This window comes from Macrobrachium nipponense, chromosome 46 (genome assembly GCF_015104395.2).
Source record: "Macrobrachium nipponense isolate FS-2020 chromosome 46, ASM1510439v2, whole genome shotgun sequence".
In the NCBI taxonomy this organism is placed as follows: domain Eukaryota; kingdom Metazoa; phylum Arthropoda; class Malacostraca; order Decapoda; family Palaemonidae; genus Macrobrachium; species Macrobrachium nipponense.
In genome coordinates this window covers 28,562,739-28,587,507 of record NC_061106.1, presented here as the reverse complement: position 1 = coordinate 28,587,507, position 24,769 = coordinate 28,562,739, and the positions used below count along the sequence as shown (strand labels likewise).

General features: G+C 35.3%; 1 protein-coding gene and 1 pseudogene across 1 annotated transcript in view; one reads left to right on the top strand and one right to left on the bottom strand.

Moving 5' to 3' along the window:
* Nucleotides 1–4,493, top strand: part of LOC135214844 (uncharacterized) — a 62,210-nt gene extending 57,717 nt beyond the window's left edge. The window contains exon 3 of the mRNA XM_064249257.1: nucleotides 4,290–4,493. The gene's annotated coding sequence lies outside the window, so the exon portion shown is untranslated. The remainder of the gene's footprint in view (nucleotides 1–4,289) is intronic.
* LOC135214846 (crustacyanin-A2 subunit-like) overlaps nucleotides 1–24,769 on the bottom strand; it is a 65,848-nt pseudogene that overhangs the window by 33,948 nt on the left and 7,131 nt on the right.

The window sequence follows — 24,769 nt, the reverse complement described above, 5'->3', positions numbered from 1 at the left end:
TTAATGTATACTAATTTGATCTGACGTTGTATGCTGTTTAAGTGTATACTAAATAGATCTGATGATGTATACTGTTTAAGTGTATACTAATTTGGTCTGATGTTGTATGCTGTTTAAGTGTATACTAATTTGATCTTATGTTGTATGCTGTTTGAATGTATACTAATTTGATCTGATATTTTATGCTGTTTAAGTGTATACTAATTTGATCTGATGTTGTATGTTGTTCAAGTATATACTGATGTTGTATGCTGTTTAAGTATATACTAATTTGATATGATGTTGTATGCTGTTTAGGTATATATTGATGTTAAATGCTGTTTAAGTGTATACTAATTTGATCTGATGTTGTATGCTGTTTAAGTGTATACTGATGTTATATGCTATTTGAAGTTGTATACTAATTTGATCTGATGTTCTACTATGCTTGTTTTTAAAATGTGTAATGAATTTAATGGTTCCTTTGTTGTTCTCGTTGCTCTTTAAATGTTCTACTTCTTTTATCTGCTGTTGTATGCTTTGTTTAAAGTGTATACTAATTTTGGAATCTGATGTTGTATGCTGTTTAAAGTGTATACAATGTTTGATCTGGATGTTTGTATGCTGTTAAAGTGTAACTAATTTGATTCTGATGTTTTATGCGTTTAAGTGTATACTAATTTTCATTCTGAAAATGTTGTAGCTGTTTAAGTGTTACTAATTTTGAATTCTGATGTTTTATGCTGTTTAAAAGTGTATACTAATTTGATTACTGATGTTTTATGCTGTTGTATGCTGTTTTAAGTGTTATACTAATTTGGATCTGATTTTGTGTATGCTCTTTAAAATGTTACTACTGATTTCGTGATGTATTTTTGGCTGTTTAGTGTATTTCTAATTTGATCTGAAATTTGTTTATGCTTTTAAGTGTATACTAATTTGATCTGATGTTTTGTATGCTGTTTAAGTGTATACTATTTGTCTGATGTTGTTATCTCTTAAAATGTTATACTAATTTTGATCTGATTTTTTATGCTTGTTCAATGTATACTATTTTGATTCTTATGTTGTATGCTGTTTTAAGTGTATACTAATTTGATCTGATGTTTGTAGCTGTTTAAGTGTATACTAATTTTATTCTGATGTTTATGCTGTTTAAGTGTATACTAATTTGATCTGATGTTGTAGGCTATTTAATTGTATACTAATTTGATCTGATGTTGTATGCTGTTTTAAGTTTATACTATTTGATCTGATGTTGTAGGCTGTTTTTAAGTGTACTAATTTGATCCGAGGTGTATGCTGTTTAAGTGTATACTATTTGATCTGTGTTGTGGCTGTTTAAGTGTATACTAATTTTGATCTGGATGTTGTATTGGCTGTTTAAGTGTATACTACTTTGATCTTGGATGTTGTAGGCTATTTAAGTGTAATTTAATTTGCTCTGATGTTAGGCTGTTTTAAGTGTACCTATTTGATCTGATGTTGTAGGCTGTTTAATGTATACTAATTTGATATGATGTTGTAGGCTGTTTTAGAATGTATACTAATTTGATCAATGTTGTATGCGTTTAAGTGTATAACTAATTTGATATGATGTTTTAGGCTGTTTAAGTGATACTAAATTTTGATCTGGATGTTGTAGGCTGTTTAGGTGTATAACTAATTTTGATCTGATGTTGTATGCTGTTTTAAATGTATACTAATTTGGATCTGATGTTTTATGCTGTTTGAAGTGTAATACTCATTTGATCTGAATGTTGTAGGCTGTTTAAGTGTATACTAATTATGATCTTGATGTTGTATGCTGTTTTAAGTGTATACTAATTTGATCTGATTTTTGTAGGTCTGTTTAAATGTATACTTAATTTGATCTGATGTTGTTATGCTGTTTTAAGTGTATACTAATTTGATCTGATTTTGTGTATGCTGTTTAAGTGTATACTAATTTGATCTGATGTTCTATGCTCTTTAATGTATACTAATTTGATCTGATGTTGTATGCTTTTTAAATGTATAATAATTTGATCTGATGTTTTTATGCTGTTTAAGTGTTTATACTAATTTGATCTGATGTTCTATGCTCTTTAAATGTATACTAATTTGATCTGATGTCTATGCTCTTTAAATGTATACTAATGATCTGATGTTGTATGCTGTTAAGTGTATACTAATTTGATCTGATGTTGTATGCTGTTTAAATGTATACTAATGATCTGATGTTTCTATGCTCTAAATATGTATACTAATGATCTGATCTGATGTATGCTCTTTAAAATGTATACTAATTTGATCTGATGTTGTATGCTCTTAAAATGTATACTAATTTGATCTGATGTTGTATGCTGTTTAAGTGTATACTAATTTGATCTGCATGTTCTATGCTCGTAGTGTAATGATATAATTTGATCTGATGTTGTAAATGCTTTTTAAATGTATACTAGTTTGATCTGATGTTTGTAGCTGTTTAAGTGTATACTAATTTGATCTGGGATGTAGCTGTTTAAAGTGTATACTAATTTGTCTGATGTTCTAATGCTCTTAATGTATACTAATTTGATCTGATGTTGTATTGGCTGTTTTGAGTTTATACTAATGGTAGTTCTGATGTTGTATACTTTTATTTTATATAATTTGATCTGATGTTCTATGCTCTTTAAATGTATACTAATTTGATCTGATGTTGTATGCTGTTTAAGTGTATACTAATTTGATCTGATGTTGTAGGCTGTTTAAGTGTATACTAATTTGATCTGATGTTGTAGGCTGTTTAATTGTATACTAATTTGATCTGATGTTGTATGCTAATTGTAAGTGATATACTATTGATCTGATGTTATTGCTGTTTTAATATATACAAATTTGGTCTGAGGTTGTATGGCTGTTTTTTAATGTATACTAATTTGATCTGATGTTTGTAGCTGTTAGGTATATACTAATTTGATCTGATGTTTTGTATGCTAAATATAATACTAATTTGGGTTTCTGATGTTGTATGCTGTTTTAATGTATCTAAATTTGATCTGATGTTTGTCTGCTGTTTTCAGTGTTACTAATTTGATGTAATGTTGTATGCTGTTTTAAGTGTATACTAATTTGGTCTGATGTTGTATGCTGTTTAAGTGTATATTGATTTGATCTAATGTTGTATGCGGTTTAAATGTATACTAATTTGATCTGACATTGTATGCTGTTTAAGTGTATACATATTTGATCTGATGTTGTATACTGTATAAGTGTATACTAATTTGATTTGATGTTCTATGCTGTTTGAGTGTATAATAATTTGTTCTGATGTTCTATGCTCTTTAAATATATACTAATTTGATCTGATGTTGTATGCTGTTTAAGTGTATACTAATTTGATCTGATGTTGTATGCTGTTTAAGTGTATACTAATTTGATCTGATGTTGTATGCTCTTAAATGTATACTAATTTGATCTGATGTTGTATGCTGTTTAAGTGTATACTAATTTGATCTGATGTTGTATGCTGTTTAAGTGTATACTAATTTGATCTGATGTTGTATGCTGTTTAAGTGTATACTAATTTGATCTGATGTTGTATGCTGTTTAAGTGTATACTAATTTGATCTGATGTTGTATGCTGTTTAAGTGTATACTAATTTGATCTGATGTTGTATGCTGTTTAAGTGTATACTAATTTGATCTGATGTTGTATGCTGTTTAAGTGTATACTAATTTGATCTGATGTTGTATGCTGTTTAAATGTATACTAATTTGATCTGATGTTCTATGCTCTTAAAATGTATACTAATTTGATCTGATGTTTTATGCTGTTTAAGTGTATACTAATTTCATCTGATGTTGTATGCTGTTTAAGTGTATACTAATTTGATCTGATGTTCTATGCTCTTTAAATGTATACTAATTTGATCTGATGTTGTATGCTGTTTAAGTATATACTAATTTGATCTGATGTTGTATGCTGTTTAAGTATATACTAATTTGATCTGATGTTGTATGTTGTTCAAGTATATACTAATTTGATTTGATGCTGTACACTGTTTAAGTGTATAATGATGTTGTATGCTGTTTAAGTATATACTACTTTGATCTGATGTTGTATGATGTTTAAGTGTATATTAATTTGATCTGATGTTGTATGCTGTTTAAGTATAGAATGATATTGTATGCTGTTTAAGTGTATTCTAATTTGATCTGATGTTGTATGCTGTTTAAGTGTATAATAATTTGATCTGATGCTGTAGGCTGTTTAAATGTATACATATTTGATCTGATGTTGTATGCTTTTTAAGTGTATACTAATTTGATCTGATGTTTTACAGACGTATCCAGTTGTCATTATAACACGGCTTCTATAATACACATCAACAGTTATTATTGATGGTGATCACGAAGATTTAAAGCTGGGCTGATTTTTAAAATAGTTGGAATGTTATTCATATCTTTCCAAGGTAAGTTTGGATTAATTTGCCTCGTCAAAATGGCTATAGGAAGGAAAAGGGTAATTTCTTTATCATCAAGCTGAAATGAGGTTTTTTGTAATTGAAATAAAAACTAATATAGAGTTGGAAAAGTGTGTTTTTAAAACTGAGTATAAATTCGTTATATCAAAAGGCATCGAGAAAGAAAGTCCTTTAGTGTGGATTAAACTTTTCAAATGTCGGTTACACTAAGTATGTGTTGATTTTTTTAAACCACGTTTAGGCTAAGTATGTTTTAAGTGTTTTCAAATCTCGGTTAGACTAAGTATTCGTTTATTTTTTTTTTTAAAGCCACGTTTAGACTAAGTAAGCATTAATTATTTTCGAAGCTCAGGCATACTGAGTACGAGTTAAATTTCTTACCAAACCGCTGTTAGACTAAGTGTTTGTTAAATTTTTCAGACCTAGGTTAGATTATACAAAGTGTTAGATTTCTTTTCAAACCATAGTTAAACTAAGCATGGGTTAAATTTCTTTTCAAACCACAGTTAGACTAAGCATGGGTTAAATTTCTTTTCAAACCATAGTTAGACTAAGCATGGGTTAAATTTCTTTTCTCACATCGGTTAAACTAAGAATCTACTGAATCTCTTTCCAATCCTCTCATTAACCTTGTTGTTTACACATATGCTGTAAACTACGGATTTCTTTTAGTCAGATTTATACTGTAGAAGTTATTTCATTCCTAACCTTCAAAGTAAAGAAGTTGTTTTCTTTTTACATTGATATGATCGTAGTGTTAGGCTGGCAAGCAAAAAATACTGAAGTAGGAACATCGGCGTCCAGAAGTAACAATAATATCACTTAAACCTTCAACCGTGCCACATGTTACCAAGCGCGGTTGTGTCCTGCTAATGTGCCAAACCAGAGTTATATGCCCATATAGCTTTCCACATGGCTGGATAAAAGAATGGGGGTGTTTTATTTAGGACAGAGAGAGAGAGAGAGAGAGAGAGAGAGAGAGAGAGAGAGAGAGAGAGAGAGAGAGAGAGAGAACTATGGTCTGTTTAAGAAATTGATATGGATGGCTGAGAATGTTTATAAAAGGCAAAAAGGTGGGAGGTATACGAGATACATACGCACACATATGTATATAACATACACACACACACATATATATATATTATATATATTATATATATATATATATATATATATATATATATATATAATAAAATCTCTGACTTTAGAATATAATGTGAAAACTTCAAAACAATATAATAATCTAGTTAGTTCGCAAAATCCATCTTCTTATGCACGGATAATTTACTCATAATTTCAAAAATGTAAAAGGAATAGCATTTTTTTATATATATATTTTTCGGAATGACAGCTCATAAGAGAGAGAGAGAGAGAGAGAGAGAGAGAGAGAGAGAGAGAGAGAGAGAGAGAGAGAGAGAGAGAACAAAGTGTAATTTCACAGGACGGGAGTTATTAAAATCAGCACGATAGGGACCACCATACACTTGAGTAGAGGAAAGAAAATAATCCCCTTCGAAGAGAGTCTGTACATAACAGACAAGGGGCTGTCTGTCTGTCTGTTCGTGTTCCCGTGCGTTCCATCTTCTTGCCATCCATCCTTCAACACAGGAAGTTGAGTTGAATGTCGGTGCACAAGGGCAAATCAGGGCTTTGTTGCCGGGTCTCTTATCGGGTGAGCGTTACGTATTATATACTCTACACCCACATCGACTGCTTATTAAAATTATCGAGTCCATGACAGTACGCTCTGCGTTTCACGACTTGGTTGGTGTGTTTTGTTTTCGTCTCTGCACTAGAATCTTGGACAGGTTTTAAATGGATGCTAATTAGAATTTCAAATAGATGTTAATCAGAATTTGAAATAGATTTTAAACAGAATTTTAAATAGATGTTTATTAGAATTTCAAATAGATGTTAATCAGAATTTTAAATAGACGTTAATCAGAATTTTAAATAGATGTTTATTAGAATTTCAAATAGATGTTAATCAGGATTTTAAGTAGATGTTTATTAAAATTTTAAATACATTTTAAATAGAATTTTAAATAGACTTTCAATAGAATTTTTAATAGATTTTAAATAGAATATTATATAGTGTTTACATTCAGTTTGAAAAAGATTTTAAATAGAATTTTAAAGTGTTTAAATACAATTTCAAATCAATTTTAAATAGATTTTTAAAGTGCTTAAATTCAATTTTAAATAAATTCTTAATAGAATTTTAAATTGATTTTAAATAGAAATTTAGGAAGATTTTAAAAAGAATTTTAAATAAATTTTGAATAGAAATTCAAAAAAATTTGAAATATAATTTTAAATAATTCTAAATAGAAATTTAAATTATTTTGAATAGATTTTAAATAGGATCTCAAATAGATTTCGGATAAAATTTTGAATAGAATTTCAAATATATTTTAATTAATATTTCAAATAGAATTGACATAGAATTTAAAAAGAATTATAAGTAGATCGTGAGTACGCATGCGCAAGCGTCCTTGCTGCAGAATGTTATTGAGACTCGAAGAGGTGCGTGTCACCATGAGTTCAGATTTTTTTATTTTCGCCCTCAGACCTTTAAAACCACTGAGGCTAGAGAGCTGCAAATTGGTACGTTGATCATCCACCCTCCAGTCATCAAACATACCAAATTGCAGCCCTCTAGCTCCAGTAGTTTTCATTTTATCTAAGAATTAAAATTGGTCATGATTACGTGTCTGCCACTGTTATAGGTGCCAACACAGGCCACCCCAGAGTCGTGGTAGAGAGTTTCATGGGCCGCTGCTGAGAATTTCATACAGCATTGTACGCTATACAGATAACTCGATTGCGCCGAACGCTTATTAATGACATATGAAGTGAGAATCCAGTAATCAATGGAGAGAACTCCTGCACAGTCATGACACATCGAAACCTTTGCTTATATATTGATCTTCATGATGATGATTCTCATTCACAATGGATAGAAAATGTCTGAAAACTTCGTGAATAAACGCGCTGGCGAGGACATTCAGGATCAGCCGAAATGGGGATATCTGTCCGTCCCGATCGACGAACGGGAAGCATAGAAACTGGAACTGGGAATCGCTTTTCATTATCAGAAGAGGTTCCCACTGGAATGGAGGTCTAGATTTTTGTTTTAAACACAGTAACAGTAGAAAATACTAAAACAAAATTAATATCTGTCTGTCTGTCTCTCTCTCTCTCTCTCTCTCTCTCTCTCTCTCTCTCTCTCTCTCTCGCACACAAATACGCACGCACAAACACACACACACACACACACACACACATATATATATATATATATATTATATATATATATATATCTATATATATATATATATGTGTGTGTGTGTGTGTGTGTGTGTGTGTGTGTGTGTGTGTGTGTGAATCAATAGTACATATTAACGTGGCTATAAATCTTTACTGACTCTTCCACTATACCTCTCTTCATATAACCTTCAAGAATTCAAAATAATAAAAATGAGTAAAATCCAGAACCACTTTAAATCTTTAGAATTGCATTAATCTGTTCCCTAGGTAACCCAGGTCACAACCAATTAAGAGCAAACCAACACGTATAGAACCCGTATTTTCAGTGGCCATAGATGGCGATTATCTTGGTGAAGTCGACGAAGAGGAGAGAGAGAGAGAGAGAGAGAGAGAGAGAGAGAGAGAGAGAGAGAGAGACCTGGAAATATAAGAGTTTTTCTTAGCTGAAAAAAAACTACGTACAATCTTGGTTTCTCGAATGAGATTTTAAAGGCCATAGTGTTATTAAGGTATTTTTTTCTGTTAGATTTATATTAATATTGAGATTCAATATTTAGAAGTGAATATCGACAAAACATTCTGGTATATTACCTCGTCAACCTTTTAACATTTTCTTTTCTTTACTTTCTTCTTTTTTCTTTCTTTTCTCTGCCTTAATCCAGATTTACTGCAGCGTATTTACTGTGGTTTGATTTGTTTTTTTGTATGTGAGATATTCCTACTTTATCTATTTATTTATTTACTTATCCATTTTTTCATTCTTTCATCTGTAGCAATATACATATAATATTTTTTGAATTTTGCCTTTTCCGTATAGATTCAGACAAAAACTTTTTTTTCTTTTTTAAGCATTGTCTTGTATGAGTCATCATCGCTGTTGCTTCCTACTTTATGAAACGTAAGGCCTCTGTGAAATTGTACCACTCGTGTGCTTTATCTCCCACAAATCTCCACGTTTATCCAGTCCCCCTTTGCGTAGTTCTAATACTAATAGGTTTGGGTCCTCCAAACTCAGGCTCGTCTGCGTATCTCGTTTTATTAAAGTCTCAGCCCCGTGGGGGGGGGGGGGGTGGCTAGGGCTGTCAGTGCACTTCATGCGGGGCACTGTAGGCATTACTTTGCAGCGTCCCTTCGGTTTCTAGCCGCAACCCTTTTCATTCCTTTTACTGTACCTCTCTTCATCTTCTCTTTCTTCCATCTTACTTTCCACCCTCTCCTAACAATTGTTTCCTCCTGGTACGCCTTTCAAACCTTTCTACTATTATTTTCCTTCCAACGCTGAATGACCTCATAGGTCCCAGCGCTTCGCCTTTGGCCTAAATCCTATATCCAATTCTATTCCATTAAAGTCTCAGTTGGCTGACTTTTGGTCGTTTCGTCGTCGAGAGAAACAGAGTGAATCGGCGGCAGTACAGAATCCATAGGAACAACATACATCTCTAAAGACAATTTATCTATGGAATTCAGGTCTTCTTTGTATTCTCAGCTTAATCTCTAGTCGGGTTCGCTATCTTTAACGAGCCTTTTCCGGATGATTTTTTATCGTGTCCTTTCGGCCTATTCCTCTGTGTTTCAGGTCTCATAGAATCTCCAACTTTCCCATTTAATCCGGGATTAGAATGGACACTTGACTTTTTAGATGGCAGCGTGAAATTCTCATAATCGCAATAATTACAGTAACAAAGTATATGTAATGTAAAAAGTATCGTAAGCCTCTAATAATACTACCTTAATCACTGAGTCATTCGATGTCACAAAAGAATCCTAACTAAAACGTTGGTTTCCTCTGCGTGCGCGCGTGGGCGCGTTCGTATCATACTCGAAAATGTCTTGCATCCGTTTGTGTCAGTGGTTTCAAAGAAACCCGAAATGCAGGAAGGAGCCGAGCTATCATTACAGGATGCTTTATCGACCGCTCATGATTTACAGCGCTTGATAACTTGAGAGAGAGCCTTTATCTCCTCCGTCCTGCTGTAACAGCAAAGATGGGCTACTGCCATAAAGACATCGGTGTTTCAATCGCCCAGTTATGTAACGAAACAGCAGCAGCAGCAGGGCAGATGCACTACTAGTACTGCCCATATGCTGCCTTCCCTCCCTCCTTCCACTCTCCTCATCTACCACACTGCAACAACAGCTCCCCGAGCCTTCCTCAAACAATCCTTGTTATCTTGGGGCTGCCCTCATCGCACGCACCAGAAGGAAATTATTGGGTTTCCTCCGCTTTTATTATATAGACTGTCCGTTTCGGGGGCCCGCGGCTTCCGTGTTCTTTGACTAAGGGAATAAGTAGGTTCAGGTTTAGCAACATATAGGTATTACTATGTCATTGACTGTTAGGATATCATTTCGTCAGTCTGAGCAAGGTAATAGTATGCGGCATATATATATATATATATATATATATATATATATATATATATATATATATATATATATATATATACATATATATATTAATACATACATATATTTATATAACATATATATATATATATATATTATATATATATTATATATATTATATATATCTAGAGTTATGTCACATTTTGACACTGAAGTGGCGATGGCATTGATCATTGAATGTCCTGGTACGAGTCAAGTGGATTTGCGTTTATTGTTGGAAACGATAAAACGCCTCTTGACGCATGTCATTTGAACCCTGTCCAATATTCTCTCAAAAGGATTAAGGTTGGGACTCATTCCTATGAGTTATGTCGTCAGGAGAAAGGTTGTTGACTTGCACTCTTCGAACCCATGAGTTTATTTATGCATACACACACACACACACACACACACACACACACACACACACATATATTATATAAATATATATATATATATATATATATATATATATAGAGTGTGAATCTTCCTTTTGTGTTCACGACTTGCTATTCCTTGTTCAACGATCTTCGTTCAAAAAAAAAGACACATACAGAGAGAGAGTGTGATAAGATTTTAAATAAAATTAACCTGAATACCTTTCATTATGTTATAGTTTAATGAAAAGGTGCATATCATTCACCTTTAGGAACCTCTTGTTTGCTAAAACATAATTTCCCAATCGAACACCACAAATAAGTAATAATAATAATATAATAAATAATAAATTATTGATTATTATTATTATTATTTATTATCTTTATTGTTATCTTTATTATTAATTATTAATTATTTGTATTATTGTACTTTAGGAAAGCAGACCCTCTCTCAAGCATACTATATTAAAAGTAATGGCTACTTCAGCAGCATTACACTTGTAGAGATTCTTCTCTATTTTCCGAATAGGGGCTTTTTCCGTGCTACTTAGACAGGCTAGTAGAGCGCCTATAGAGGTCATGATCAATACAGAGTCTAAATTGGTGTATATACAAGTGTAATGCTGCTGAAGTAGCCATTACTTTTAATAAAGTATTATTATTATTATTATTATTATTATTATTATTATTATTATTATTATTATTATTATTATTATTATTATTATTATTATTATTATTATTGTTGTTGTTATTCCAATGTTGGCAATTATCATAAAGTATAGGGAAATATTATCTTGTGTTAAACCTTTCAGTGTTTACTTTTAATGAATAGAACACGTTTTCAATCAAGTATAAATGCCATTCTACATGCCCTGTACATGTCTGATTTTATTTTATTTATTTATTTTATATATTCAATTTTTTTTTGCTGGGTATAATTTTCAGTGCTCAACTGAGAGCTCCTTAGATTTCATTCTTATGTCTGCTTTATATCTCGTTTAGTTTACTTATGGGAAATAGAAGTTTTCTCTGATATACGATTGATATCCTAGGCTGGAAATTTGTTTCCTAGGTTGCAGATTACCAGAAAATAACTAGAAATCATTTGAACTATGCAATGTTTACAACTATGCTTGGCATTGTAACTGAACACAGTTTGTGCCAAATGAAAATAAAGAATTCATGCCACTCTTATCTAGTTGTCAACGTCTAGAGGTATTGCTTCGTCAACGTCTAAAAGTATTGCTTCTCAACCGAGTTCCAACACAAACCAAAAGACTGAATGAAGCCAGACTATGATGCAGACAAAGAAGTAAACAGACGATTCTTACGAACTACACGGAAGAGAGAGACCACCTCTCTTGGGTTACCCATGAGAGCAGAAGATGAAAACAGAGCAAAGGAGAAAAAAGAAGGAGTTCTCGTTACGTAACGTCAGATCTCCAAGTGAAAGAGAATTTAGAACTCAATCTCAAAGCATGTCGAACCACAGTGGACTAACTTCTTTGTCTTTTATGGGAATTCTATTGTATCTGCAACCCCTGGTCCTCTTTTAACGCGTATTAATTTGCAGCATTGCACAAATAAGCTGAGAATTTATTCAATCTATAGAATCGAGGCGCTTGTTAAAAAGAATAGCATAGCAAACATCGCTATAATCCTCATCATCCCCTTTCAACAAGTGAACGCGTCAAGGTCTTTCCTTTACGATAGCAAGCTGATAGTCCTTATTCATATTTCTAAAATAACTGCCAAGTTACAGGAGCTTGTGTATTCGGGGTCACCCTCAGAAACATTTTTTTTTATCATGAAACAGATAGCCATTGAAAGAGCAGCATTTTTCTTTGTTAGAGTATTTTTACTCATTTTCATATGGCTTAGGGAGCCCGCAATGATAATGAAGAAAGAAATTCCATAATCGTTGAGAAAAAAGCGAGCTCTTGGCTGGCTGATAGTCATTGATATAGATATAGGTGAGTAGATCCTCTGCTCTTAACGACAATAATTATTAAGGTATTATAAAGTTAGGTTTGGCAAGTTCTACATTTTCTCAACGTTTTTCTTCCTACCATGAATCGTTCGAGTGTTGTTCTCCTCCGAAAACCAAACCAATGTTTACAAAGAAAACAAAAGTCTTTTATGCACGTAATAACTCTCGGGCATCATTCTTACGTAATGGTGACGTAATGGACTAATCACCTCGTCCAAGTCAGGAACACTGAACCGAGGGGCGTTGACTCTCTGTCTGAATCATCGATTGGAAGGAAGCTGGAATTCCAGAGAACCAAACTTCTCAGAGGTAACATGCGACCACATTTCTCGATCTTGACGCCAATCTTATCAACGTGCGGCTCTGAAGTGCTCTCGTTTGTATCAGGACAAGAATTTGTATCAAGCCAAAATTCTTGTCTGTCACCGATACAATAATTACTTCTCGGGTGTACCGAATAACCCGCGCCCGTTCAAGGGATGGAATCGCTACCAGAGACTCCACCACTTTGCTTATTCAGCTAATCATGTCAATAAAACGAAATGCATGAAAGCAAGTTGGCAGCTGAAAACACTGAAGTGGAAGATGACACCTTACAAAATCTGAAAAATCTCGTCCCTGTCAGATAGTCTTGTAAATTGATCCATTTTTCTGTTCATTGAAAGGAATGACGGACGTGCCTATTCCACTGCCAGCAGATGAAAGCGCCAAAATTGAGAAATTACATTTGAATGAGTCGCAAGCTTAGGGTTCTCGAGTGACAACAATCGTATTTAGAATATAGTTTACATGCAATTCAGAGACGCGGGAATCTGTGATTGTGGCAGAGCGTCAAAATAGTTCTTTGACGACGAGAGCCAAGATCTGAGGATTTTTGGAACAGTGGTTTCTCGTGCTTCAATAGAATATGTAACGAATATCAAGGGAGTGTGAATCTGAAAGTAAGACTGACTGAGAAGAGTTTCGGGGTTTGGTATTGACAAACAAGTTGGAGTGAGACGTATCAGAGCCTTCACATCCAATTTTAAACTTATGATGATCATTGTCAACGAGTACATGTGAACTTGGAGGGACCTTTTCCCCGAATTAAGTCTTTTATTTTGCTGTGAGGTATTATTCTTGTAAGTTTGGAGTTGGTGTTTAGCGAAGGATAGTAACAAGTAAATTATCTAGACCGTACATAACTGGGTTCCCTAACATCCCTAGAATTTTTAAGTTTAAAAGCTTTAATGTTATTAGAGACTGATAGCTATAGGGACTTATTCTCCTTTCGGGGAATAGGGAAATTGAGAGTAAATTACTCGGACCCATAATCTAACGAACTCTTTCCTGGCCAATGTCTCTTTACCAAGGATACCCATAAATAACTTTCTTTGAGAGAAATGCATTTTCAGCAATGAAGCCCTTCCCCATCACATAGCCACACGTTTCTCTACTTTAATTCCCCCGGGAGCACCGCTATTTTTTTTTTTTTTTTTTTTGTCTACCTTTACATTTAAATCACCTAGCACAGCCAACTTTCCCTCTCTCTCTCTCCCTCTCTCTCTCTCTCTCTCTCTCTCTCTCTCTCTCTCTCTCTCTCTCTAGCGCCCCACCCTCCTCGATCCCATCCATTCTCTTTCATACAGTATACTGTATTAGTAAAATTGATTGTAATGTAATGCAATTTTAGGATTAGGGTCTATGCTATCTAAGCTCCATGTTAGGTTTTCTCTTTACACTTTCACCGTTTGGTATGAGTGACATTTGGTCATAATGATGATGAATAGCCAAGAGTAAGCGAGTTCAGTTTGAGTGCAGAACGAAAGCTCATTACGACAAAACGCACAAGGACAGTCAGTCCCCTTGGAGAATACTACCCTTTCAGAATGAAACCGCACTGAAACAAAACCGTTTGAGAGAAATGTTGTAACGTCTTAGCTGCTGTGCAATTTCTTGTATTATTATTGTTGTTGTTGTTGTTATTATTATTATTATTATTATTATTATTATTATTATTATTATTATTATTATTATTATGATTATTATTATTATTATTATTATTATTATTATTATTAACCAAACAAAAAACTTCTTTCAGTTTTCTTCTGAAGATTGAAAAAGGAACCCACAAAATCACTTTGTAACTTGTTTACTTCTAAGTATTTACATTTAGTTATACTACACACTAGAGTGTGTAGTAAAACTAAATGTAAATACTTAGAAGTAAACAAGTTACAAAGATTTTGTGGGTTTCTTTTTCAATTATTATTATTATTATTAGTTTATATTCAGTATTGAAACCTATTTATATGGAACTACCCCACAGGGACCAATAACTTGCAATTCAAGCTTCCAAAGCATATAATGTACATTAGGAAGAAGTAAGAGGAAGTAAAGGGAAATACAGAAAGAAGAGATCCCACCTGAAAAAAAGTAATTAATTAGTAAATAGATAAAAAAAAATTTAAATGCAAGGAGAATAGTTGAATTGCGTCCTCCTTTAGATTCCTGAAGTTCCAATTGCACGATATATATATATATATATATATATATATATATATATATATATATATATATATATATATACATATATATATATATATGTGTGTGTCTGTGTGTGTTTTATATACATATATATATATATACGTATAATATATATATATATAAATATCTTATATATATCTATCTGTCTGTGTATGTATGATGTATGTATGTATGCATGTATAACTTGAATCAACAAACATCTGCGATGTTATGCATGTGTAAATCAAGACCTTTTAACTCTGTCCCCTAGCTCCACTCCGCTGTTTCACTTCATTCGTGCCATTTTACTACTTTTTCTATATATATATATTTATAAAATATTAATATATATATATATTATATATCTATATATACATATGTATATATATATATATATATATATATATATATATATATATATATATTATTATATAAGAAACAAGAGTTACAGTTGTGCTTTTAAAAGACTGAAACCACCGGGAAAGTTTATGGCCAAATGACTGGAAGAATGAACAGTAAAGCTAATTCAAGTCCAAAGGTCATATTCCAAGACCCTGCATAAATTGACTAGTATTATCTGTCTCAAAGACACCTGGTCGATGGATGATGAGTCACGAGGAATTTCATTACTTAACATCTTATACGAGTCAGCTGCAATTGCGCCTTTCATTTCAGTAACAGCGGATAGAAATAATTGTATTCCCAAACCGTGACCCTGACTATAAATTATATACGAGCTCTCTCTCTCTTCTCTCTCTCTCTCTCTCTCTCTCTCTCTCTCCTGATCTCTCTTCCAAGGTGATCTCTAAGCAGGAAACTCTGCGTTAGGTTACACTTAATCCCACTGCTACTTATTATCCTACCACAAAGGATAGAAAAAAAACACAAGACTATCTGTTCCAATACATAATATTCTGAGGTGTGCGAATGTGCGTGTTTGTGGTTATGTGAGTGATCACGTGTATCATTTACAGGTAGAGAGGAGATAACCTGTGTTAACATCCATTATCCTCTTGGTTTCATAATTGAAAAGGATAATGCTGATGAAGATATCGATAGCAATGTGGATTCTGAAGCCCGGAGATGACAACGAAGGTTGCTGTGGTAGACTCATATCAACCGTGCATTTGATGTCTAGGCCAGTCCCTTACGACGCTCCTGATTGGCTGTTGATAAGCCAATCGCAGGGCTGGAAACTCTCAGTCTCCCGAGAGAGTTCACATAGGAAAGATGTATATCCCACCTCTCCTGAAAGACGTATCCCTCAGGAGACGTCGAATATAGGTCCTACCCATGTGAACTCTCGAGAGAGACTGAGATTTTCCTGCCCTGTCATTAGCTTATCAACAGCCAATCAGGAGCGTCGTAAGGGACGGTCTTACACATCAAATGCACGGCCGATTCGGCTGAGTCGGGGGAACAGCATCTCGGTCGTCTGATTGTGCGTAGTTTGCTCTGCCCTGAGGTCAAACAACATCGGTTTAATTACCCTTTTTAATTGGTTGATATTCCTGATATACCCTTCTAGTGTTCTGCAATGCCAATCAAGAACTTAATGCAACCGTAATGATACTGCAAATCTTATTTTTCGAATTAAACCATTTTTCATTGGTTTGTATTCCTAATTTACCCACCTGGTGTTCTAAAACGTCAGTCAATTCTTGATTTCAACAGTAAGAAACTATTGTAAATCTTATTTTTCGAATTAACAGAATATTTTATTAGTTGGTATTCCTAATTTACCCTATACTGGTGTTCTAAAACGTTAGCTAATTCTTGATTTCAACCGTGAAAAACCATTGCAAATCTTATTTTTCGAATTGAACCATTTTTTATTAGTTGATATTCCTAATTTACCCTATACTGGTGTTCTACAACGTCAGAAAGTTCTTCATTTCGACCGTGGAAAGATATTGCAAATTCTATTTTCGCATTCTTGGACGCCAACCTTCCATTCTTTGAAGACGACTAGAAACCAGAAGCAAGCAAACGACAGCGAAGGAGAACAGAATCGCTCCGGTACACTGCCATTTTAATTTTTCCTTTTTTTTTTTTTTCTTTTCTTTTTTTTTAGCAGTCGCATTGACCAGTTCAACCCGTAGAGACGAATAACCTTGATCCACTTGGAAGACTATATGGAGGGTGTCCGCTTCGTTGGTTAATCTCCATACGGGTCATATGTACGTATACGTTGCTGTGGGTTAGGATGGTACCAAATGACTTATTTCTACGTTCTACTTTCAACTAATACGATTTGATTCGGCACTTTCTGTATTGGATGTGACAAGGGGCGTTTTTTGCCCAAAGGAAATACTACTCTTTCCGAAAATAATTTTGCTTTATATCAGGCAGATTTTTTTTTTAGGGGGTGTGGTCATGTTACGACGTCATATCTTACTTATCCTCCTCCTCCTCCTCCTCGTCGTCCTCCTCCTCGTCCTCCTCCTCCTCCTCCTCCTCGTCCTAGCTTATTCTCCTTCTCATGTTCCTTCTTGGAATTCTTCTGAGTGAATATGTTTTGTTAAATTGATAGTCCCAGTCTGATCTTCAATTTAAAAAAAAATCACACTTAGAAATATCAACTGCTACATTTTTTCAATTGAAAAAGACCCTGTTTCCATTATATTTCATATTCATTTAGATTTAGGAGTGTTAAGCTCTTACAAGAATTATCTCTAAAGGCCAAGTGTTTGACTCCATCTCCTGGCGACACCATGGTGTTTCCTATTGCCTCTGATTCAGCTGTCGTTTCCAAGGTCGTCTTTACTTTCCCTACTAGTGTTACAAACGGGACGGTGACAAATCTTTCAACATGACAGACCCCAGCAGTCAAAAGCCCCACCGATCAATATCTCCAAAATAATTAGATACTCAACTCCCATAATGGCTCTGTGCTACAAAGCGCCCATCATAGCTGTAAAGTCAAGTATATCTTAGTTTTACCAGACCACTGAGCTGATTAACAGCTTTCCTAGGGCTGGCCCGAAGGATGAGATATTTTTACGTGGCTAGGAACCAATTGGTTACCTAGCAGCGGGACCTACAGTTTATTGTGGAATACGAACCACATCATACATATCGAGAAATTAATTTATATCACCAGAAATAATTTCCTCTGATTCCGCGTTGGCCGAGCCGAGAATCGAACTTCGGACCACCAGATTGGTAGGCGAGCGCGAAAACCATTCGTCCAACGAGGAATTATCATAGCTATAAGCGACGGTGTTTAAATACTAGATAGATGCGATAATATCATACTCGACAAGATCTTCATGAAATAAAACCGTTATAATAGCTATATGGGACAAACCCCAATCATCACTATAACTGAGTCACTTAAGGTAGATTCTCGGATGAGCCTTATTCTTACGAGACGTTTGTTTGGTGGCCGCTGATTGGCTGATACCGGGAGGTAGGCAGCTCCCAGCCAATCAGCGGCCGCCAAACTAACGTCTCGTAGGCATAGGGATCACCCAAGAATCTACCTTAAGTGAACCAGTTATAGACGTGACTAAAACCCCCTTAGATTTGATAAACTCTTCATGATCGCTAGATGTGACCAAACCCACATTAAATCTAGATGTGACAAAGCCCCCATAATAGCTACATGCGCCAGAGCCCCAAAAATAGCTACATATGACAAAGCTCCCATACTAACTACATGTGCTAGAACCCCCCTAATAGCTACATACGTCAGAACCCCATAACAGCTACATATGCCAGAACCTTATAATACGTAGCTACATACTCTAGAATCCCCATAATAGCTACATATGCCAGAACCCGATGATAGCTACATACTCTAGAACCCCCATAATAGCTAGATGCGACAAAGCTCCCATAACAGTTTCATACACCAAAGGACCCTTAATAGTTCGATGGAACAAAATTCCTAAAATCAACACATTTTCACAAAGCTATCATTAAAAAAAAAAAAAAAAAAAAAAAAAAAAAAAAAAAAAAAAAAAAAAAACAAAAAAAAAAAAAAAAAAAAAAAAACTCCGGATCTTTAATAAAGGAAAACATCAAAGCGGATCAAGGTTTACAGAAGTATAAGAATTTCAAGAGTTTTTGCCTCAGATTTGCAAGCTTACTGCAATTTTGTGGCTTCCGAATTCCTCTTCTTGCCAAGATATATTCCTATGCCATCCAGGTGCAAGATTCAACCATCGTTTCAAGTTTCGCGCTGATTATTGGTATAGGCCGAACCTATATCTGTTGCTCCATAATAAATATTCCGTATATCTGGAGGAAAAATTTATTATGTTTCTAGTACATGAAGTCGTCTAGTACCCATCACGAACGTAGCGCCAAGGTATTCCAGAAGAGGATGAAGACAGCATACGCAATTTCTTTCAAAAAAAAAAAAAAAAACCATGCCATTTATCATATTATCAGTTGTACGAAACGAGATCTTTTCAACCATACCACAATAAGAGAAAAGAAAGAAAAAACTCATTGATTTATCTTCCGTGTAAAAAACTGCTCAGTCCCAAACGTAATCTTGAAAGATGTTTTCGGTCAGATAATAAAGCATATATCACTATAGGTCTAGTGAATTCCTCATAACATTCCAACTTACTTCTAAAAGGTCTGGTAGTGACCAATCGTAGGCCTATGTAAACCGGGATCTCATATATCCAAACTGCGGTGAGAGATAAGTAGGGTTTTGTTAAATTTTTTTCTGAATGGTGCGGTTTTCTCAGGTCGAGTTTTGTGGTACGGGTTTTTTTTTCGTCAGTAAAGGTTATGTTATAGGTGTTTTTTTCATGTAAGGAGTTATTCTGGTAGAAGTTTTGTTGTTGTTGGTGGAGTTTTGTTTAGATTTATCGGTAGCGTTTGGGTTGCTTATGCTCTCTCTCTCTCCATTGGTCTTATATATAGTACACCAGGGGCGGATCTAGAAATCTTTCATTGGCTTGGAGGAGGGGACGCCCCACTTAGGATTATCATATATGAATTTATATATATATATATATATATATATATATATATATATATATATATATATATGTGTGTGTGTGTGTGTGTGTGTGTGTGTGTGTTTGTGTGTGTGTTGTGTAACATGTACGCACACACGTTACATATCTATAATGTTTATATATGTATGCACACACACACACACACACACACACACACATATATATATATATATATATATAATATATATATATAGAGAGAGAGAGAGAGAGAGAGAGAGAGCGAGAGAGAGTATTGGTTATTGTTTTGTTGTTGAAATAGGATCATTAGCTAAGCAATTTTCGCTACTAATAATGATTTATATATAATATTGTATATATATATATATTATATTATATATAGTGTGTGTGTGTGTGTGTGTGTGTGTGGTGTGCATATATATATATACACATATATATTTGTGTGCGTGTATGTGTGTGTACATGAATATATATGCCTGTACCCATATCAGTGAAAGCAATATGTCTGCAGATTTCCCCTATATTGTTATCTGTGAATGCCAATATCCTGGATAAAACTCGCGGTTAGGTAACATCTTTTCGATATCCAATATTTCTCGCATCTCACGTTACCACCTACGAATCACCCTAGTGTGGAATGTTGTTAGTCGCCATCAGAACCTTTTCATGGATACCCCCAGCAATTTGATTCCTAATTCAAGCAATCATTCCGTTGGCGGCATCAAATGTCGCTGACGGTTTGACTCGGCCTGAATTCTTCAGTCCTTTTGACAGGTCTGATCACATTCTTCCTCGTGGTCCAGTGTACATTCACATAAATATGTGCATTCGTTAAAAAAAAAACTCGGTTCCCTCATACTAAAGTATTCACATCAACCGCGCATTTCATGTCTAGGCCAGTCCTTTACGACGCTTCTGATTGGCTGTTGATAAGCCAATGACAGGGCGGGAAACTCTCAGTCTCTCTCGAGAGTACACAAAGGTAGGATGTGCGTTCCACCCCTCCTGAGGGATAGTACGTCTTTTAAAAGTATCCCTCAGGAAAGGTGGAACATGCATCCTGCTTCTGTGAACTCTCGAGAGACTGAGAGCTTCCAGCCCTGTGATTGGCTTATCAACACCCAATCAGGAGAGTCGTAAGGGACTGGCCTTGACATTAAATGTGCGGTTGATGTGAATCTACTGTAGCATGCTAACAGCCGTTCGCTTGAAGTTTTGGTTACGGTTTTCGACCCGTCCCTTGAAAGGGATGGAGACATAACGCCCATTAGGGGGGTGGGGGAGAGAAGGTAAGATGAAACCCCATTATAAACCATCTTAGGGGTCACCACTATAACCCTGCCAAGTTTCATGCCCATCGGACCAGCTGTTTGGCCGTGATTGAATGACAGACGGACGGACAGACATAACGCCCATTATAAGTAAGATAATTTCGTCTGTTCAAAAGTCAAAACTTGAAATATGAGAGTTGAAAGTCTCACTGCGGTGATTTTCGCTAAACTTCGTTTTGTTACGCCCTCTACAATATCATCAGAACATATCAGTTCATTATGACGCCTATTATTGTGGTTTTAGATTAAGCTAGCCTTATGGCAACACGGCCCCTTCTGTTAACCTGTGAAAGTGAATAGGATGCCCCATGTGGACCTCTGCACTCATCCTACCGACAGAGACATTTGAAGGTTGATCTTAATTGCTTTTACCTTGTAATACTTTTGGCAAGGAAATGATAATCTTTTTCTTTCCTTTTTTTTGCATTCTGAACGCGTTGATCGTCAAAACCAATTGTAACATTACCACCTGAAACCATAATCATACCAATAACAACAACAAAACCAGTACCAATGTAGCCACAAAATTAATGATAACAATAATTGCTAAAAATTATTGGCTAAAGAATTTTCGCCACATACCGATGTGAATTATGTTGATCTTCAGCAGCACCTGATATAACCTGGATTTCAACTAAATATCAAGAGCATATCACTACGTCATCGAATAAGTGGCTTCAGTGCCTGAATTCATTCTAAAATGCCATTAAATCCTAAGTCACGTGTTCCTTGACTTCCTTCGTCATCCTCACTCCCAATGCCGAGAGTGTTGAGTAGTTAACTTAGTTCTTCGGTTTCAAGCAGATGGTCAGCCGTGCTGCGGTGACTAATAATAAACATTTCTTAGTTTTACCAAAAACCACTTAGCTGATTAACAGCTCTCCTAGAGCTGCCCCGAAGGATTAGATATTTTCACGTGGCTAGGAACCAATTGGTCATCTAGCGACGGGACCTAGGAGACCTACACCTTATTGTGGGATCCGAACCATATTATATCGAGAAATGAATTTCTATCACCAGAAATAAATTCCTGTTTCCACGCTGGCCGAGCCGAGAATCGAACTTCGGACCACCGGATTGGTAGCCAAGTGCGAAAACCAGTCGTCCAACGCGGAACTTGTCATGCGGCGAAGAGATAGTTCCTTCATAGCAACGAATACGGTTTTCGAAATCATTAAGAGGTGAAATGGACTCTCGCGGGAAACCATGAGAATCGGTGCGTTTCAGCCCTAATTCTGTTGTTTTATTTATTTATATTTTTTTATTATTATTATTTAATTTTGTATTACTTACATCTTTGCGTGCTGCTGGTTTTCATTCTGACCTTCGGTATATTGCTGGAAAATCACCCCTCCCCCCGCCCCTCCCGCCCTTTGTAAAAGTGAGACGCACGAAGATCTCGAGAGAGAGAACCTTGTGGGTGTGGAATGAGAGAGTCCATAGTTTTCCTCTGCTTGTTATTATAATGTCTCGAGAAACTATATTCAGTTTTTTTTTTTTTTTTTCATCTGTCCACCCGCCTGTGGTGCTTTTTTTTTTTTTTTTTTTTTTTAATAATTTACTGTATGCGAATTACCCCAATAATATTCGATTAAAACCCTTTTCAGTTGCAAATGTACACCTTTTATTTACCTAAAACTTACACATAGCGTAACTATTTAAAGCCCGGGACGCAGTGTTACCATGCGCGAGCACCACAAGCGGGTGGCAGTGTTGCCAATTGGTATGTGTTTACCCTCCAAAGTGGGTATAAGACTTACACAAAACCGGGGAAATAAGTGAAATTAGCTTATCTATTTGTAGTATATATACATATTACAGCAATTTTATCATTATTGCATTACTATGACAACTAGAATTCACGGAAACAGTTTATAAATGCGTCGGCGTACGTGGGAAGCTCCACTGAATTGGCAACGATGGTGGGTGGACAGATGAAAAAAAAACCGAGTCTAGTCAAGCTTTGATCTACTGCCGTTCCCCTCACGAAGTCACCAGGCTGGTCTAACAGTCTTTCTAGGAAGTAACCAGAGGCATTTCAAAAAAAAGAATAACAGATCCCAAAGACGTCTCGAAATCTTGCCGAAGCAGCTCTTAACTCCCCTAGACGTCAGTCAGAAGCCTTCAAGTTTATCAGTAATCAAGATGAATGCAGTGATATGTAGAGAAAGCCAACTGTATAGGTCTTCATCAGCCTTGACGTGAAGCGGAACTGCGCCAAGTGCTTTCTTTATTTCAGTGGCCGGGAATATTATTTCTTGCCGATATCGCCGAGTCGCCAATTACTTGATAAGTTGGTATTTTGACACGAGTCAAAATACCATCATCTTTCAGTCGAGGAAAGAAGGGTATGTCAATGATGTATGCAAAAATATAGTGGCTGTTTAGTCCAAATTACGTCAAACCGAGCTAAGTTAAGTATCTTAAGGTGCGTCCACACGGTCAAACAATGTCCGACGGACAAACATTGTTACCGATCAACAATTGTCTACCGGTCTTTACCTTGTGAGCAGAGTAAAAACAGTGGTATACAACCTCATCTGGTACCACTGTTTGTTGCCAGATCTACTTCCATCGTTTCAACGCTTATGACGTCAGCCTGCTTCGCCTATAATATGGTAACAATGTTTATCCGTCGGACATTGTTCGACCGTGTGGACGCAACTTTAGTTTTACCAGACCACTGAGCTGATTAACAGCTCTCCTAGGGCTAGCCCGAAGGATTAGATATTTTCACGTGGCTAGGAACCAATTGGTCACCTAGCAACGGGACCTACTGTGGGATCCGAACCACATTATATCGAGAAATTAATTTCTATCACCAGAAATAAATTCCTCTGTTTCCACGTTGGCCGAGCCAAGAATCGAACTTCGGATCACCGGATCGGTAGCCGAGAACGAAAACTATTCGTCCAACGAGGATCTAACGAGCTAAGTATTCGGATTATTGGTTAGATATCAAACCTATCTATATATACATGCTAACTACCATAATGCACACACACACACACACACACACACACACACACACACACACATATATATATATATATATATATATATATATATATATATATATATATATGTGTGTGTGTGTGTGTGTGTGTGTGTGTATCATTAATGCACATGTGTTCGCATACCTGAGTATAATACTTAGGAATGCTACGTGACAGAAGTCTGGTTGACATTTGGCAAGTATCAAAAGAGGTGCTGAGTTTCCGTGTTATCGTTTACATCTCAAATTCCCAAGGTCGTTACTTCACTTTCAGTCTAGCCAGGTTATGGCGGAAAGATGGTCGAGGAAAACAGACTTAGAAGAACGACAGAAAGAACAAAAAATGCGCAAGAGGAAACATGCTCCTAAAAATTATAATGCTGTCTCAGATTCAGCTAAATCTTAACTTATTCAAAGGTGGGACGCTGCAAAAAAAAAAAAAAAAAAAAAAAAAAGCAGATACGAGGAAAACTGTGAACGTAGCGACACGTCATCTGATTCTGCAACAGATGCAGAAGAGGAGGATGTCTGCAAACTATTGAGCAA